The following is a 19,289-nucleotide window of genomic DNA, read 5'->3' as shown; positions in this document are numbered from 1 at the left end:
GAGAATCCAGGATGGTTTGTTGCCTCCCGGGTGCCAGGGTCAAGGATGTCTCTGATAGATTGCATGACATTCTGAAGTGGGAGGGTGACCAGCCAGATGTCGTGGTGCACATCGGTACCAATGACGTAGCAAGGAAGAGTGAGGAGGTCCTGGAGAGTGAGTATAGAGAGCTTGGTCGGAAGTTGAAAAGCAGGACCTCAAGGGTGGTAATCTCAGGATTGCTACCTGTGCTACGTGCCAGTGAGGGTAGGAATAGGATGCTCTGGAGGATGAACAAGTGGCTGAGGAACTGGTGTAGGGGGCAGGGTTTCAGATTTCAGGATCATTGAGACCTCTTCTGGGGCAGGTGGGACCTGTACAAGAGAGACGGGTTACACTTGAACTACAGGGAGACCAATATCCTTTCAGGGAGGTTTGTTAGTGCTATTGGGGAGGCTTTAAACTAGATTTGCAGGGGGGTGGGAACCAGAGTGCCAGAGCTGACAGTGTGGCTGGGGTGAAAATAAATGTTGTTGAAAGTTCAAGCAAATCCGCCAATAGAAAGGTTGTGAGTGGTGGTAAAAATCTTCTGAGGTGTATATATTTCAATGCTAGGAGTATTACGGGGAAGGCGGATGAGTTGAGGGCATGGATTGACACGTGGAATTATGACGTTATAGCAATTAGTGAAACTTGGCTACAGGAGGGGCAGGACTGGCAGCTTAATATTCCAGGGTTCCGATGTTTCAGATGTGATCGAGGCAGAGGAATGAAAGGTGGGGGAGTAGCATTGCTTGTTAGGGAAAATATTACAGCAGTGCTCAGGCAGGACAGATTAGAGTGCTTGTCTACTGAGTCCTTATGGGTGGAGCTGAGAAACAGGAAAGGTATGGCCACATTAGTGGGATTGTATTACAGACCACCCAATAGTCAACGAGAATTGGAAGACCAAATCTGCAGGAAACATAAAGTTGTGGTGGTAGGGGATTTTAATTTTCCATATATTGATTGGGACTTCCATACTGTTAGGGGTCTAGATGGTTTAGAGTTTGTAAAATGTGTTCAGAAAAGTTTTCTAAATCAATATATAGAGGGACCAACTAGAGGGGATGCAATATTGGATCTCCTGTTAGGAAACGAGTTAGGACAAGTGACGGAAGTCTGTGTGGGGGAGCACTTTGGTTCCAGTGATCATAACACCATTAGTTTCAACTTGATCATGGGCAAGGATAGATCTGGTCCTAGGGTTGAGGTTCTTAACTGGAAGAAGGCCAAATTTGAAGAAATGAGAAAAGATCTAAAAAGCGTGGATTGGGACAGGTTGTTCTCTGGCAAGGATGTGATCGGTAGGTGGGAAGCCTTCAAAGGAGAAATTTTGAGAGTGCAGAATTTGTATGTTCCTGTCAGGATTAAAGGCAAAGTGAATAGGAATAAGGAACCTTGGTTCTCAAGGGATATTGCAGCTCTGATAAAGAAGAGAGAGTTGTATGAAATGTATAGGAAGCAGGGAGTAAATAAGGTGCTTGAGGAGTATAAGAAGTGCGAGAAAATACTTAAGAAAGAAATCAGGAGTGCTTAAAGAAGACATGAGGTTGCATTGGCAGTCAAAGTGAAGGATAACCCAAAGAGCTTTTACAGGTATATTAAGAGCAAAAGGATTGTAAGGGATAAAATTGGTCCTCTTGAAGATCAGAGTGGTCGCCTATGTGCAGAACCAAAGGAAATGGGGGAGATTTTAAATAGGTTTTTTGCGCCTGTATCTACTAAGGAAACTGGCATGAAGTCTATGGAATTAGGGGAAACAAGTAGTGAGATCATGGAAACTGTACAGATCGAAAAGGAGGAGGTCCTTGCTGTCTTGAGGAAAATTAAAGTGGATAAATCCCCGGGACCTGACAGAGTGTTCCCTCGGACCTTGAAGGAGACTGGTGTTGAAATTGCAGGGGCCCTGGCAGAAATATTTAAAATGTCGCTGTCTACAGGTGAGATGCCGGAGGATTGGAGAGTGGCTCATGTTGTTCCGTTGTTTAAAAAAGGATCGAAAAGTAATCCGGGAAATTATACGCAAACAACAGGAATTCTGCAGATGCTGGAAATTCAAGCAACACACATCAAAGTTGCTGGTGAATGCAGCAGGCCAGGCAGCCTCTGTAGGAAGAGGTGCAGTCGACGTTTCAGGCCGAGACCCTTCATCAGGACTAACTGAAGGAAGAGTGAGTAAGGGATTTGAAAGTTGGAGGGGGAGGGGGAGATCCAAAATGATAGGAGAAGACAGGAGGGGGAGGGATAGAGCCAAGAGCTGGACAGGTGATAGGCAAAAGGGGATACGAGAGGATCATGGGACAGGAGGTCCGGGAAGAAAGACAAGGGGGGGGCGGGGACCCAGAGGATGGGCAAGAGGTATATTCAGAGGGACAGAGGGAGAAAAAGGAGAGTGAGAGAAAGAATGTGTGCATAAAAATAAGTAACAGATGGGGTACGAGGGGGAGGTGCGGCCTTAGCGGAAGTTAGATAAGTCATGCCATCAGGTTGGAGGCTACCCAGACAGAATATAAGGTGTTGTTCCTCCAACCTGAGTGTGGCTTCATCTTTACAGTAGAGGAGGCCGTGGATAGACATGTCAGAATGGGAATGGGATGTGGAATTAAAATGTGTGGCCACTGGGAGATCCTGCTTTCTCTGGCGGACAGAGCGTAGATGTTCAGCAAAGCGGTCTCCCAATCTGCGTCGGGTCTCGCCAATATATAAAAGGCCACATCGGGAGCACCGGACGCAGTATATCACCCCAGTCGACTCACAGGTGAAGTGTTGCCTCACCTGGAAGGACTGTTTGGGGCCCTGAATGGTGGTAAGGGAGGAAGTGTAAGGGCATGTGTAGCACTTGTTCCGCTTACACGGATAAGTGCCAGGAGGGAGATCAGTGGGGAGGGATGGGGGAGGACGAATTAGTCCTTACTCTTAATAATTTCTCCTTTGGCTCCTCCCACTTCCTCCAAACTAAAGGTGTAGCTATGGGCACCCGTATGGGTCCTAGCTATGCCTGCCTTTTTGTTGGGTTTGTGGAACAATCTATGTTCCGTGCCTATTCTGGTATCTGTCCCCCACTTTTCTTCGCTACATCGACGACTGATTTGGCGCTGCTTCCTGCACGTCTGCAGAACTCGTTGACTTTATTAACATTGCCTCCAATTTTCACCCTGCCCTCAAGTTTACCTGGTCCATTTCCGACACCTCCCTCCCCTTTCTAGATCTTTCTGTCTCTGTCTCTGGAGACAGCTTATCCACTGATGTCTACTATAAGCCTACTGACTCTCACAGCTATCTGGACTATTCCTCTTCTCACCCTGTCTCTTGCAAAAACGCCATCCCCTTCTCGCAATTGCTCCGTCTCCGCCGCATCTGCTCTCAGGATGAGGCTTTTCATTCCAGGATGAGGGAGATGTCTTCCTTTTTTAAAGAAAGGGGCTTCCCTTCCTCCACTATCAACTCTGCTCTTAAACACATCTCCCCCATTTCACGTACATCTGCTCTCACTCCATCCTCCCACCACCCCACTAGGAATAGGGTTCTCCTGGTCCTCACCTACCACCCCACCAGCCTCCGGGTCCAACATATTATTCTCCGTAACTTCCGCCACCTCCAACGGGATCCCACCACTAAGCACATCTTCCCCCCCCCCCCTGAATTCCGCAGGGGTCGCTCCCTACACAACTCCCTTGTCCATTCGTCCCCCCCATCCCTCCCCATTGATCTCCCTCCTGGCACTTATCCGTGTAAGCGGAACAAGTGCTACACATGCCCTTACACTTCCTCCCTTACCACCATTCAGGGCCCCAAACAGTCCTTCCAGGTGAGGCATCACTTCACCTGTGAGTCGACTGGGGTGATATACTGCGTCCGGTGCTCCCGATGTGGCCTTTTATATATTGGCGAGACCCGACGCAGACTGAGAGACCGCTTTGCTGAACATCTACGCTCTGTCCGCCAGAGAAGCGGGATCTCCCAGTGGCCACACATTTTAATTCCACATCCCATTCCCATTCTGATATGTCTATCCACGGCCTCCTCTACTGTAAAGATGAAGCCACACTCAGGTTGGAGGAACAACACCTTATATTCCGTCTGGGTAGCCTCTAACCTGATGGCATGAACATCGACTTCTCTAACTTCCGCTAAGGCCCCACCTCCCCCTCGTACCCCATCTGTTTCTTATTTTTATGCACACATTCTTTCTGTCACTCTCCTTTTTCTCCTCCTGTCCCTCTGAATATACCTCTTGCCCATCCTCTGGGTCCCCCCCCACCTCCTTGTCTTTCTTCCCGGACCTCCTGTCCCATGATCCTCTCGTATCCCCTTTTGCCTATCACCTGTCCAGCTCTTGGCTCTATCCCTCCCCCTCCTGTCTTCTCCTATCATTTTGGATCTCCCCCTCCCCCTCCAACTTTCAAATCCCTTACTCACTCTTCCTTCAGTTAGTCCTGACGAAGGGTCTCGGACTGAAACGTCGACTGCACCTCTTCCTACAGATGCTGCCTGGCCTGCTGCGTTCACCAGCAACTTTGATGTGTGTTGTCCGGGAAATTATAGGCCGGTAAGTTTAACGTCGGTAGTAGGTAAGTTATTGGAGGGAATTCTAAGAGACAGAATCTACAAGCATTTGGATAGACAGGGACTTATTAGGGAGAGTCAACTTGGCTTTGTGCGTGGCAGGTCATGTTTGACCAATCTATTGGAGTTTTTCAAGGAGGTTACCAGGAAAGTGAATGAAGGGAAGGCAGTGGATATTGTCTACATGGACTTTAGTAAGGCCTTTGACAAGGTCCCGCATGGGAGCTTAGTTAGGAAAATTCAGTCGCTAGGTATACATGGAGAGGTGGTAAATTGGATCAGACATTGGCTCAATGGAAGAAGCCAAAGAGTGGAAGAAGCCAATTCTCTACTGAAACAACAGGAATTCTGCAGATGCTGGAAATTCAAGCAACACACATCAAAGTTGCTGGTGAATTCTCTACTGAATTGCTTCTCCGAGTGGAGGCCTGTGACTAGTGGTGTGCCACAGGGATCAGTGCATTGTCCATTGTTATTTGTCATCTATATCAATGATCTGGATGATAATGTGGTAAATTGGATCAGCAAATTTGCTGATGATACAAAGATTGGAGGTGTAGTAGACAGCGAGGAAGGTTTTCAGAGCCTGCAGAAGGACTTGGACCAGCTGGAGAAATAGGCTGAAAAATGGCAGATGGAGTTTAATGCAGACAAGTGTGAGGTATTGCACGTTGGAAGGACAAACCAAGGTAGAACATAGATGGTTAATGGTAAGGCACTGAGGAGTGCAGTGGAACAGAGGGATCTGGGAATACAGATACAAAATTCCCTCAAAGTGGTGTCACAGGTAGATAGGGTTGTAAAGAGAGCTTTTGGTACATTGGCCTTTATTAATCAAAGTATTGAGTATAAGAGTTGGAATGTTATGATGAGGTTGTATAAGGCATTGTTGAGGCCGAATCTGGAGTATTGTGTTCAGTTTTGGTCACCAAATTACAGGAAGGATATAAATAAGGTTGAAAGAGTGCAGAGGATGTTGCCAGGACTTGAGAAACTCAGTTACAGAGAAAGGTTGAATAGGTTAGGACTTTATTCCCTGGAGCGTAGAAGAATGAGGGGAGATTTGATAGAGGTATATAAAATTATGATGGGTATGGATAGAGTGAATGGAAGCAGGCTTTTTCCACTGAGGCAAGGGGAGAAAAAAACCAGAGGACATGGGTTAAGGGTAGGGGGAAAAGTTTAAAGGGAACATTATGGGGGACTTCTTCACACAGAGAGTGGTGGGAGTATGGACTGAGCTGCCAGACGAGGTGGTAAATGTGGGTTCTTTTTTAACATTTAAGAATAAATTGGACAGATACATGGATGGGAGGTGTATGGAGGGATATGGTCTGTGTGCAGGTTAGTGGGACTAGGCAGAAAATGGTTCGGCACAGCCAAGAAGGGCCAAAAGGCCTGTTTCTCTGCTGTAGTTTCTATGGTTCTATGCATGCTATCTTTGCTTCTTTTTACCATCCATCTTATCCTGTGTTCCTTCACTTCAGTTACCACGCCCCTGCCAAATTAGTTTAAACTCTCCTCAAAAGCTCTAGCAAACCTGACTGCGGGAGTATTGGTTCCCCTTGGGTTCAGGTGCAACCCGTCGCTTTTGAACAGGTCATACTTCCCCAAGAAGAGATTCCAATGATCCAAGAAGCTGAAGCCCTGCCCCCTGCACCAGCTTCTCAACCATGCATCAATTTGCCAAATCATCCTGTTTCTCATTTCACTGGTGTGTGACACAGGCCGCAATCCAGAAATTGCTATCCGGGAGGTCCTGCTTCTCAGCTTTCCACCTAGTTTTTTTAAATTATCTTTTCAGGACCTCTTTGCTTTTCCTTCCTATGTCAGTGGTACCAATATGTACCAAGAGATCTGGCTGCTCTCCCTCTCTCCAAAATGTTGTGGACACGATCAGAGATGTCCCTGACCTGGCACCTGGGAGGCAACGTACCATTCACATCTACAGAATCTCCTGTCTGTTCCCCTGACTGTTGAATCCCTATCAGTACAGCAACTCTCTTCTCCCTTTTTCCCTTCTTCATCACAGACCCATGATCAGTGTTGGTAACCTGGTTTCCATGCCATTCCCCTTGGAGGTCATCCCCCACAACTATATCCAAAACAGTATACTTACTATTGTGGGGAATGGCCATGCGCTGCTGTGCACTAACTGCCTATTCACATGTCCATTTTTCCTGACGGTCACACAGCTACTAACCTCCTGCAACTTCAGGGTGACTACTTCGCTGTTTGATTATTTTGTCACTCTCACGCTAACTTAAGATCTCTGTCATAAAAGTTATTCTCATAATTTCATAAACAAGAACAAAAATAATTAATGTTCCATTCAAAACGTAAGGTGGAGACTGAGTTAAAAACAGAAAAGATGCATTGGTCAACATCTCGATAATGGAGAACTTTAAAAAACATTTAAAAGAGAGATGCTAGTTTTTTTGTCATAAAAGTGCATGCCCTCTAATTCATACATGTTCAAATAACATTTGAAAGCTCCTTCTTGAAAATGGTTCGAAAAAAAGCAAAATTCAATTCTCACCTTACATTAGGTGGTTCATTCACTCAGTAATTTAAAACAAAACTCTTGAAGCTTGCAAAAAGTTAAAGAAATATAGAATATGTATATGCTTGTGTGTATGATAACCCTAATTTGATCGGCCCCTGAAGAACCTGTCTCGGTAAACTCCATCTGGTAGGGAGACGAGGAACGTCCAGCTAATTATAAATATTTGTTATTCCTGTCTACGCCTTGTGGTTCATTGGGCAGCAATCTTGCTGTTCCTTTAGCATTTTGGGCTTTTTTTTTAACGAGGCTGAGTTGCTAACTCAAACCTCAGCCCACAGATGGAAAGCGTGCAAGGAGGCAGCCGGATTGAAACCCTGGGAACATTTACCTCAAAGTTGGCTGCTGATACCATTACATCACCAAAAGAACAAACAGATCACCTGCTGTCAATACAATGGCATGGTCCTTTGCAGCTGCCAGCCACAAACATCTGGGGAACATGACCTTGAATTGAATTGACTTTTACTTATATCCTTGATATATATGAGGAGTAAAAATCTTTAGATTACTTCTCTGTTTCAATGTGCAATTTATAGTAATTTATAATAAATAGTATGTACAACAGGACAGTCAATATAATATAGAAATACAATTGTGTCAGCATGAATTAATCAGTCTGATGGTCAGTTGGAAGAAGCTGCCCTGGTCCTGGCTTTTATGCTGCAGTACTGTTTACTGGATGGTAGCAGCTGGAATAGTTTGTGGTTGGGGTGACTTGGGTCCCCAGTGACACTTCGGGTCCTTTTTACCCACCTGTCTTTGTAAATGTCCTGAATAGTGGGAAGTTGACATCTACAGATGCGTTGGGCTGTCCACATCATTCTCTGCAGAGTCCTGTAACTGAGGGAAGTACAGTTCCCAAACCAGGCAGTGATTCAACCAGTTAGGATGCTCTAAATTAGGATCTTAGGATTTGGGGGCCAATACCAAACTTCTTCAACCATCTGAGGTGAAAGAGGCACTGTTGTGCCTTTTTCACCACACAGCCGATATGTACAGACCACGTGAGATCTTCAGTGTTGTTTATGCCAAGGAATTTAAAGCTGTTCACTCTCTCAATCCCAGATCCATTGATGTCAATCGGGGTTAGTCTGTCTCCATTCCTCCTGTAGTCTACAACCAGCTCCTTTGTTTTTGTGACATTGAGGGAGAGGTTGTTTTCTTGATACTACTGTGTCAGGGTGATGACTTCTTTTCTGTAGGCTGCCTCACTATTATGAGCTGAATGGCATATTCATATTCTTAAGTTACAATGTTTGGTTGTTTTATTTATGACTTTTTAACTGTTATATGTGAGAAGAGATTAGAACACAAACACATAGAACCATAGAAAAACTACAGCACAGAAACAGGCCTTTTGGCCCTTCTTGGTTGTGCCGAACCATTTTCTGCCTAGTCCCACTGACCTGCACACGGACGATATCCCTCCATACATCTCCCATCCATGTATCTGTCCAATTTATTCTTAAATGTTAAAAAAGAACCTGCATAGTTAAAGTTTAGCCAGTATCAGTTTTATAAATCTGTAGTGAATGCTGGAGAGCCAGTAAATGAAAGGAGTAGATATGTGAAATGTTCAACTCAATTTCTGTACATAAAATAAAATTGTGTTTGATAGACACCAACCTAATTTGAAGAGAAATACAATGTCACTTGAAATTTTGTTTGTATAGTTACTGTTCAAAACAGAATTATTTCCTTATCAGCAGCCACTGAAAGTAAATAAAACATATTATAAAAACATGGGGGGGGGGAAATTCCAGAAAATTTACAAATTGCAATCTGACAAATTTGCTGGAACTAGTATGTTGATTGTTGCAAAGTTTATAATTTATGAATAGCTACATTGTATCTCACATGGTGAGATATTATGAAAAAAATTTCTCAAATATCTTTCCTAAAACTAATTTTCCGTATAAGTATTATTATTTAAAATGTCTGGGAATGTTGTACCTATATGTATTTGTCAAAATATTATGAATAAGTATGATTAAAATATGTGTAGTGCATTAATAAATGATTTTGGAAACATACAATTCTGTTCCAATTTTAAAGATATGATAAATTTATTTTTCTGGCAATTAATACATCTGTTAGTATGATGGTTGCATTTATTTCAGTAAATCAAATTGTGCTATTAGTGAGAATTCACAATATCTTATTTTGGTGCGATTGTGAACAGAATATCATTACACCTTTAGGTTTTTGACATTCTTTTGTGAATTTATGGCAACTACCAATGAGAATAACTGGGTAATCTTTCCTCAGAGACATCCTTGAGGGAAAGTAGTAACCTCATAACAGTATGGCATAATGGCCAGTAAAGGTCCATAGAAGTAACTAAGGGAGTACCCCAGAATTTCACAGTTTTGGAAATGATTTTGACAAATGTGTATGGAAGTCTTCCACTCTTCTTTCTCAAAGCATTACTAAAAGTCTAATTTTAAACTGTTCTAAAATTTATTTCCATTGAAGTTTAAATACTCAACTGCACCAATGCCTTCAGCAAATGTTTGTTACTGTAGGAGGTTCTCATGCAATACCCTTAACACTATTAATATTGGCAAATTTATTGTTTTGTCATTTAATTTCACATTAATTGGCAGCATTATAATTACCGTTGATGGGAAGTTAATGATAAGCTACTGCATATAGATAGATATTTTATTGATCCCAAGGAAAATTACAGTGTCACAGTAGCATTACAAGTGCACAGATAGACAAGTATTAGAATAGGAGTAGAATAAAAAATAAGTTACCTCAAACAGTCTAACAGGACGGGGTCATCACTTCCCCAGCTATAGGTTGACTCATTATAGAGCCTAATGGCTGAGGGTAATAATAGTCATAGTCATACTTTATTGATCCCGGGGGAAATTGGTTTTTGTTACAGTTGCACCATACATAATTAAATAGTAATAAAACCATAAATAATTAAATAGTAATAGAAACATAGAAAATAGATGCAGGAGTAGGCCATTCGGCCCTTCGAGCCTGCACCGCCATTTATTATGATCATGACTGATCATCCAACTCAGAACCCTGCACCAGCCTTCCCTCCATACCCCCTGATCCCCGTAGCCACAAGGGCCATATCTAACTCCCTCTTAAATATAGCCAATGAACTGGCCTCAACTGTTTCCTGTGGCAGAGAATTCCACAGATTTACCACTCTCTGTGTGAAGAAGTTTTTCCTAATCTCGGTCCTAAAAGGCTTCCCCTTTATCCTCAAACTGTGACCCTCGTTCTGGTCTTCCCCAACATCGGGAACAATCTTCCTGCATCTAGCCTGTCCAATCCCTTTAGGATTTTATACGTTTCAATCAGATCCCCCCTCAATCTTCTAAATTCCAACGAGTACAAGCCCAGTTCATCCAGTCTTTCTTCATATGAAAGTCCTGCCATCCCAGGAATCAATCTGGTGAACCTTCTTTGTACTCCCTCCATGGCAAGGATATCTTTCCTCAGATTAGGGGACCAAAACTGCACACAATACTCCAGGTGTGGTCTCACCAAGGCCTTGTACAACTGCAGTAGTACCTCCCTGCTCCTGTACTCGAATCCTCTTGCTATAAATGCCAGCATACCATTTGCCTTTTTCACGGCCTGCTGTACCTGCATGCCCACTTTCAATGACTGGTGTATAATGACACCCAGGTCTCGTTGCACCTCCCCTTTTCCTAATCGGCCACCATTCAGATAATAATCTGTTTTCCTATTTTTGCCACCAAAGTGGATAACTTCACATTTTTCCACATTAAATTGCATCTGCCATGAATTTGCCCACTCACCCAACCTATCCAAGTCACCCTGCATCCTCTTAGCATCCTCCTCACAGCTAACACTGCCGCCCAGCTTCATGTCATCCGCAAACTTGGAGATGCTGCATTTAATTCCCTCATCCAAGTCATTAATATATATTGTAAACAACTGGGGTCCCAGCACCGAGCCTTGCGGTACCCCACTAGTCACTGCCTCCCATTTTGAAAAGGTCCCGTTTATTCCCACTCTTTGCTTCCTGTCTGCTAACCAATTCTCTATCCACATCAATACCTTACCCCCAATACCGTGTGCTTTAAGTTTGCACACTAATCTCCTGTGTGGGACCTTGTCAAAAGCCTTTTGAAAATCCAAATATACCACATCCACTGGTTCTCCCCTATCCACTCTACTAGTTACATCCTCAAAAAATTCTATGAGATTCGTCAGACATGATTTCCTTTCACAAATCCATGCTGACTTTGTCCGATGATTTCACCGCTTTCCAAATGTGCTGTTATCACATCTTTGATAACTGACTCCAGCAGTTACCCCACCACCGACGTTAGGCTAACCCGTCTATAATTCCCCGGTTTCTCTCTCCCTCCTTTTTTAAAAAGTGGGGTTACATTAGCCACCCTCCAATCCTCAGGAACTAGTCCAGAATCTAACGATTTTTGAAAAATTATCACTAATACATCCACTATTTCTTGGGCTACTTCCTTAAGCACTCTGGGATGCAGACCATCTGGCCCTGGGGATTTGTCTGCCTTTAATCCCTTCAATTTACCTAACACCACTTCCCTACTGACATGTATTTCGCTCAGTTCCTCCATCTCACTGGACCCTCTGTCCCCTACTATTTCTGGAAGATTATTTATATCCTCCTTAGTGAAGATAGAACCAAAGTAATTATTCAATTGGTCTGCAATGTCGTTGCTCCCCATAATCAATTCACCTGTTTCTGTCGGTAGGGGACCTACATTTGTCTTTACCAGTCTTTTCCTTTTTACATATCTATAAAAACTTTTACAGTCAGTTTTTATGTTCCCTGCCAGTTTTCTCTCATAATCTTTTTTCCCCTTCCTAATTAAGCTCTTTGTCCTCCTCTGCTGAACTCTGAATTTCTCCCAGTCCTCAGGTGAGCCACTTTTTCTGGCTAATTTGTATGCTTCTTCTTTGGAATTGATACTATCCCTAATTTCTCTTGTCAGCCATGGGTGCACTACCTTCTTATATGTAAATTATGCCAGGAAATAAGTCCAGGTCCAGCCTATTGGCTCAGGGTGTCTGACCCTCCAAGGGAGGAGTTGTAAAGTTTGATGGCCACAGGCAGGAATGACTTCATATGACGCTCTGTGTTGCATCTCGGAGGAATGAGTCTCTGGCTGAATGTACTCCTGTGCCCAACCAGTACATTATGTAGTGGATGGGAGACATTGTCCAAGATGGCATGCAACTTGGACAGCATCCTCTTTTCAGACACCACCGTCAGAGAGTCCAGTTTCATCCCCACAACATCACTGGCCTTACAAATGAGATTGTTGATTCTGTTGGTATCTGCTACCCTCAGCCTGCTGCCCCAGCACACAACAGCAAACATGATTGCACTGGCCACCACAGACTCGTAGAACATCCTCAGCATCGTCCGACAGATGTTAAAGGACCTCAGTCTCCTCAGGAAATAGAGACGGCTCTGACCCTTCTTGTCGACAGCCTCAATATTCTTTGACCAGTCCAGTTTATTGTCAATTCGTATCCCCAGGTATTAGTAATCCTCCACCATGTCCATACTGACCCCCTGGATGGAAACAGGGGTTACCAGTGCCTTAGCTCTCCTCAGGTCTACCGCCAGCTCCTTAGACTTTTTCACATTAAGCTCATAATGACCTCATATAACACTCTTTAGAGCAGCGCAGTTGTCTTAGTCTATTACTAAAAGTGCTCCTCTATTCAGCCAAGGTGGCATGCAGAGGGTGAGCAACGTTGTTCAGAATTGCCAAGTTTTCCATAGGGTCCTTTGTTCTGCCACAGTCTCCAGTGTGTGCAGTTTGACTCCTATAACAGAGCTAGGCTTTCTAATCAGTTTATTGAACCTGTTGGCATCACCTGTGTTGATGCCATTGCCCCAGCACACCACCGCATAGAAGATTGTACTGGTGACAACAGACTAGTAAAACATGTGAAGGATAGGCCTGCATACACTAAAGGACCACAGTCTCTTCAGGAAGTAGAGGTGACTCTAGCCCTTCTTGTACACATCCACTCAAGTCTGTCATCTAGGTACTTGTAGGTCCTCACCATCAATAGTAACAGGGAACAGTGCAACTTTGGTCTTCTGATGTTGAGCTGCAGGTGATTCAGCTTGCACCATTTGACAAAGTCCTCCACCAGGGCCCTGTCTGCATCCTCCTGTCCTCCAACTATTGCTGATTCATCAGAGAATTTGTGCAGATGACTTAGTATTATATCTAAAGTTTGAGGTATGCAGGGTAAACAGGAAGGGAGCTAATACAGTCCCCTGTGGGGCCCCAGTGCTGCTTATAATTATACCTGACACACAGCTCTGAAGTCACACAAACTGTGGTCTGCCAGTCAGGTAGTCCATTATCCAGATACAATGGAAGTGCCAGCCTGCATTGAATGGAGCTTCTCCCCCAGCAATGAGGGCTTCATGGTATTGAAGCCACTTGAGAAATCAAAAAACATGATCCTCACAGTGCTGCCTTGCTTATCCAAATTGAAGTAGGCTCTGTTCAGGAGGTAGATGTCAGCATCGTCAACTCCAATGCGCTCCTTGCAGGGGAGAGGAGGTGAGCCAGGACCAGCCTCTCTAGAGGCTTCACGATGTGTAAGGCCACTGGACAGTAGTCATTCATGACCATCTTGGCCCTTCTTGGATACTGGGACCATACTTGCTGTTTTCCACACAGTTGGGTCCCTTTCCTGGCTGAGACTCAGATTGAAAATGTGCTGGAGAACTTCACACAGCTGCTCAGCGTACTCCCTCAGGACCTTAGGGTTCACACCATCCGGTCTTAGTGTTTTGCTGTGTCTGAGTTTCCCCAGAGTCCTTCTCATCTGCTCAGTAGTGAAGGTGAGTCCATGATGACTGAAGTGCTGGTAGAAGGTGGGGACTGGGGGAGGTGAAGATTGGGACATTAGCAGTTGGTATGTGGAAGTGTGGATGGTAGCTGCAGGGCAAGGAAGGGATGTAGACAGTGTTAGCTTGTGTTATTCATCCACATGTTGAATTGGAGGAGGGAGGAGAGGAGGCTTAATTGCCGAGGGAGCATTGGGTGCCTCTGCACCTAGACTGGTGTGCTGAGGAGGGTGTGAACATGAGGGCAATTGTCAAATCTATTGGAGAACTGGTTTATTCTTTAGCCCACTTGTGGCTGCATTTTGAGGCTCTACAGCTAGGCTGATTGAAGCCAGCGATGTTCTTCATGCCTCTCTACACCTCACATGTGCTACTTATGTCAAGGATGCTAAAGCACTTCAGATCATTGTTGATCATTTGGTTCCGCATGTCATCCCGACACCTGCATGACTGTTGCCTGATTAACTGCAGGTACAACAGTATATGAGATGCTCAGTTTAAAGCAATGACCATGACCAAGCTCATTTATCATTTTAATATCTTTTGCCTTCATCAGAAACAAGAGAAAATCTGCAGATGCTGGAAATCACTTGGTTTTACATTGTTTGCATTGTGGATACATATATCTCACCTGGGCTTCTCTGACAACACCTTACAAATCTTCAGCCTCCTGCTTTAAATATATGCCTACCTCACTGGATTTCTAGAGTTGGTGTTGGCAATTGAAAAGAAATGCTTCCTCTGGACACTAGACTTACGATGCCGAAATCTGGAGCAACATCAGTTTCAGTTTTTTTGCTCCAAATGGTCTCAGTGTGTTAGTTTAGCTTTGAGAAAAGAACTACTTGTCTGAGCACTGACTCCCTCTTTATATTTGAAATTTACCATGTTAATGACAGCTGCCAGGGCAATGGATACTCTCTGAAATCTAAGTGCCTTTAGAGACCAATTGGTGAACAGCAAAATGTGACAAAGATTAGTTTTGTTCAAGGGTGTTAGCCTGAAACATCAAATGTTTATTCCCCTCCATAGATGTTGCATGACTTGCTGAGTTTTTGTAGTATTTTCTGTGTGTTGCACAAAATGAAGGTGTAAGGGGAAAGTAGGTGGGCTGGTCGATTAATAACACACTAAAGGAAGGATGAGCCCAATATGAATTGGAGGTACAGGTGTCCCCCGCTTTTTGAACGTTCGCTTTACGAAACCTAACTGTTATGAAAGACCTACATTAGTATCCTGTTTTCGCTTTCAGAAGGTGTTTTCACTGTTACGAAGAAAGGCAGCACGCGATAAAAGGCAGCGCGTGCCCCGAGTAGCCGCTCTGCCCTGGATTCGGAACTGCATTGCTTAAACACGTTGCATTGAGCAGGCGTTAGCAAGATGAGTTCTAAGGTGTCGGAAAAGCCGGAAAGAGTAAGGGTCTTACACTTAGCGTAAAACTAGACATAATTAAGCGTTTCGATAGTGGTGAACGAAGCAAGGACAAAGTGAATTTGGCTTGCGGAAGTTTGACGAAGATGATGTTGAAGAGGTTTTGGCATCCCATGACCAAGAACTGATAGATGAAGAGCTAATGCAATTGGAAGAGGAAAAGATAACAATCAAAATCGAATGCAGAAAGTGAAGCAACTACGTGAGATTTTCGCTGCAATGATAAAGTACGACTTTAATTTTGAAAGGGTACGTAGGTTTAGGGGATATTTGAAGGATGGTTTGAGTGCTTACAAACAACTATATAATAGAAAAATGCGTGAGACTCAGCAGTCAAGCAAGCCTTCCACATCAGCCACAGCAGACGACGAACCTCGACCTTCGACATCGAGGCAGGCAGTCATAGGAGAAGATGAGCTGCCTTCCCTGATCGACGATGAGATGACACTCCCGTTTCCCACCACTCCAACACCCGGGCCCCGGACAGATACTGTAACGATTCGTGAAGAACGCAGCGGTAGCTGGGAGGCACACAGCACATCTTTAAGAAAAAAGCCGAAATAAACATGCTAATTAATTAGGTGCCGCCTAGCACGTAATTGTCGGACCAGATCAGAGACGATGCAATCGGCACTCGCCTCTGATCTTCGCCGACATTTACATGCCGGGCAGCACCTAATTAATTAGCATGTTTATTTCAGCTTTATTCTTAAAAATGTGCTATGTGCCTCCCGGCTACCGCTGCGTTCTTCGCGGCAATGTATCAGGTCGGCGGCCCGGAGGGTGGGGGCCACTGCACCACCCAGCCTGCGACGACTCAGTCTAACATACCATCATCAGTGTGCTCGGTGCTGTTTTCCCAATTCCAGTAAGTGATACTACACTGTACATACATTATTTCTACTTTATATAAGCTATGTATTTTTACGTGTTATTTGGTAGATTTGGCAGCTTCATAGTTTAAAGGTTACTGGAGAGCGCGTTTATGCCAACAGCGCTTGCATGACATGTTCTGCAGAGAGCGCTTGCGTGACATTTTCGCTATGGAGATCTGTGCAGGCAATCATTGTAGAGAAGTATTTCTACTTTATATAGGCTGTATATTTATCATATTATTCCTGTTTTTACTATATGTTACTGTTATTTTAGGTTTTATGTGTTATTTGGCATGATTTGGTAGGTTATTTTTGGGTCTGCGAACACTCACAGAATTTTCCCATATAAATAAATGGTAATTGCTTCTTCGCTTTACGACATTTCGGCTTACGAACCGTTTCATAGGAATGCTCTACCTTCCGATGTCGGGGGAAACCTGTAGCCGTCTTTTTCCCAATTACCTTTTTGCACTAATGTGGTTAACAAAGCAATCTTCAAATTAGCTGCAGAGGCTTTGTACAGATCGTGGCCTTCAGGCCCATGGAAATGCTTTGAGAACTGGCCTGTGGATAGGTGACCCTTGCTTCTCTTTCTGAGTTAAAAACATAGAAACATAGAAATCTACATCACATTACAGGTCCTTCAGCTCACAATGTTGTGTGACCATGTAATCTACCCTAGAAACTGCCTAAAATTTCCCTACTGCATAGCCCTCTATTTTTCCAACCTTCATGTACCTATCTAAGAGTTTCTTAAAAGACTCTATTGTATCCGCATCTACCATCTTTGCTGGCAGTGCATTCCATGCACCCACCGCTCTCTGTATGAAAAACTTACCCCAGACATCCCCCCTTGTACCTATTTCTGAGCACCTTAAAACTGTGCCCCCTCATGTTAGCCATTTCAGCCCTGGGAAAAAGCCTCTGGCTATCCACACAATCAATGCTTCTCATCATCTTATACACCTCTATCAGGTCACCTCTCATCCTCCATTGCTGCAAGGAGAAAAGGCCAAGTTCACTCAACCTACTCTCATAAGGTATGCTCCCCAATCCAGGCAACATCCTTGTAAATCTCTTCTGCACTCTCGCTATAGTATCCACATCCTTCCTGTGTTGAGATGACCAGAACTGAACACAGTACTCCGGGTGGGGTCTAACTCAGGCCTTATATAGCCATAAAGTTACTTCTTGGCTCTTGAACTCAATCCTACGGTTGATGAAGGCCAACACACCATATACCTTCTTAACAACACTGTCAACCTGTGCAGCAGCTTTGAGCGTCCTATCGACATGGACCGCAATTCAACCTAAATCTATTCAACCAGGATAAAAATTAATACTCAGAAAGCAGTATGTTGATTTTGGCTCTGATATTTCCAGGAGTTTGCAATTAATCCAAAATTGATGTAACCATAATTGACACTACTTTGTGGTTAGTTTTAAAAGAATACATGTCACCCAGCAGACTGATTACACTAGTAACTTCTTGGATTATTGTAGAGTTCATTGTCTTGGCATTAATGACTCCTTTTGTATTTCATCTCACAGTCTATTTTTAAAAATACATTTCAGTTCCTCTCAGCATGCTGTGATATAAACTTTAGTCACATTTTGTGTGTAAAGGTCACAACAATGACTTGCACTTCAGTATTTGTTTTTCTGCGTTATGTGTGCTCTTCTATAGAGGCTGACCACATCCGCAAACATAATTAGGTGCCGAATAAGTGATTGCTGTGATGTTCACAAACCTTGATAAATGATAAAAATGTACCCCATATTATTTTTTTTAAGTATAAAGAAAAGCTTAAAGCTTGCTTCTCTCTCACAGCTATTCTTCTCCATTGAAATGAATGGAATTGCTGACCCTATAACAGATCTAAACCAGGCAAAATTTCCAGTGTAACTGCTAGATTATTGTAGGAACCTGCACTTCTCTGTTTGACTTCTGGAGTTCAACATCAAAAGAGTGTCATCAAATTTCCTTGTCTATATAGAAATGCTGCCAAATATTGCTAGTTTAGGATTCTTGTGTTATAGTTTACATTAATTGAACATATCAAAGTGATATGTAATGCAATGAAGCACCATGGAAACACCACTGTAGGTGCAGGCGAGCAGTCATCTTGGTCATCTTGACTAATTAGAATAGCACCTCACCCATGAAGGAAAAGGGCAACCAGCCTCCAGCGGTGTTTGGGAATCAATGTTCTCAGCAATCACTGAATCAGTCAAAGTACTATTTATAATTACTGAACAGAAATTAAGATTTACTTTGGTTTGAGTGAAACAAAAGAAACAATTTTAATGGGAAATAAGAAAAAATAATAACAAAATATCCATTCAGTCTTAATGGTATTGACAAAAATACTGCATATTCTGGAAATGGGGAAATAAATGTCAACTGAGCAGGAGGGAAAAATAAATTAGTATTAGTACAGAAATGGCATTGATGATTAGATAGTAAAATAACAACAAATCCTCTGGATGTATAATTTTATAGTCTAGGGTTTCAAGAGTTGCCAACAGAGATTGTGGATTCATTTGTTTTTCCAGAGTTCACTTGCTGCACCTGCTGTGAATTTGAGGAGGTCTTAGGGTGATTCTTTGTAATCTTTGCAGGGTTTGCTGATTTTTGTTTAAATTCATTCCCAGGATGGTAAATTTGAAACTTGATTCTCCACCCTGAGAAGGTGGTGGTGGTTTGCCATCAGTGGACTGCAATCCAGTTTTAATATAACTGAGTATGGTTTGATAGGCTACATCTTAAGCAGCCTAGCTGATGAAAGCATATTTCTTTTGTAAAGTGCATTAGAGAAAGTGTGTTTGAATTTAATGGCAATGCAACGCATTGGCTAGTGCATAATTATTTTTATTGGTTGGGTGCCCACAATATGGAATGTTCATTATCATGGATGATGTGAGCTTTAAGAGGCAAGATGAGTCCAAAGAATTTTATGAGCTTTAC

The 19,289-nt window shown here is 43.3% G+C and overlaps 1 protein-coding gene across 8 annotated transcripts in view; it reads left to right on the top strand.

Annotated features, from left to right (window-relative positions):
* The window catches only part of fam184ab (family with sequence similarity 184 member Ab), a 208,649-nt gene that overhangs the window by 64,979 nt on the left and 124,381 nt on the right, over positions 1-19,289 (top strand). The window lies entirely within an intron of this gene.

This window comes from Mobula hypostoma, chromosome 2, assembly GCF_963921235.1.
Source record: "Mobula hypostoma chromosome 2, sMobHyp1.1, whole genome shotgun sequence".
Lineage (NCBI taxonomy): Eukaryota > Metazoa > Chordata > Chondrichthyes > Myliobatiformes > Myliobatidae > Mobula > Mobula hypostoma.
This window is presented reverse-complemented; position numbering and strand designations above follow the sequence as displayed.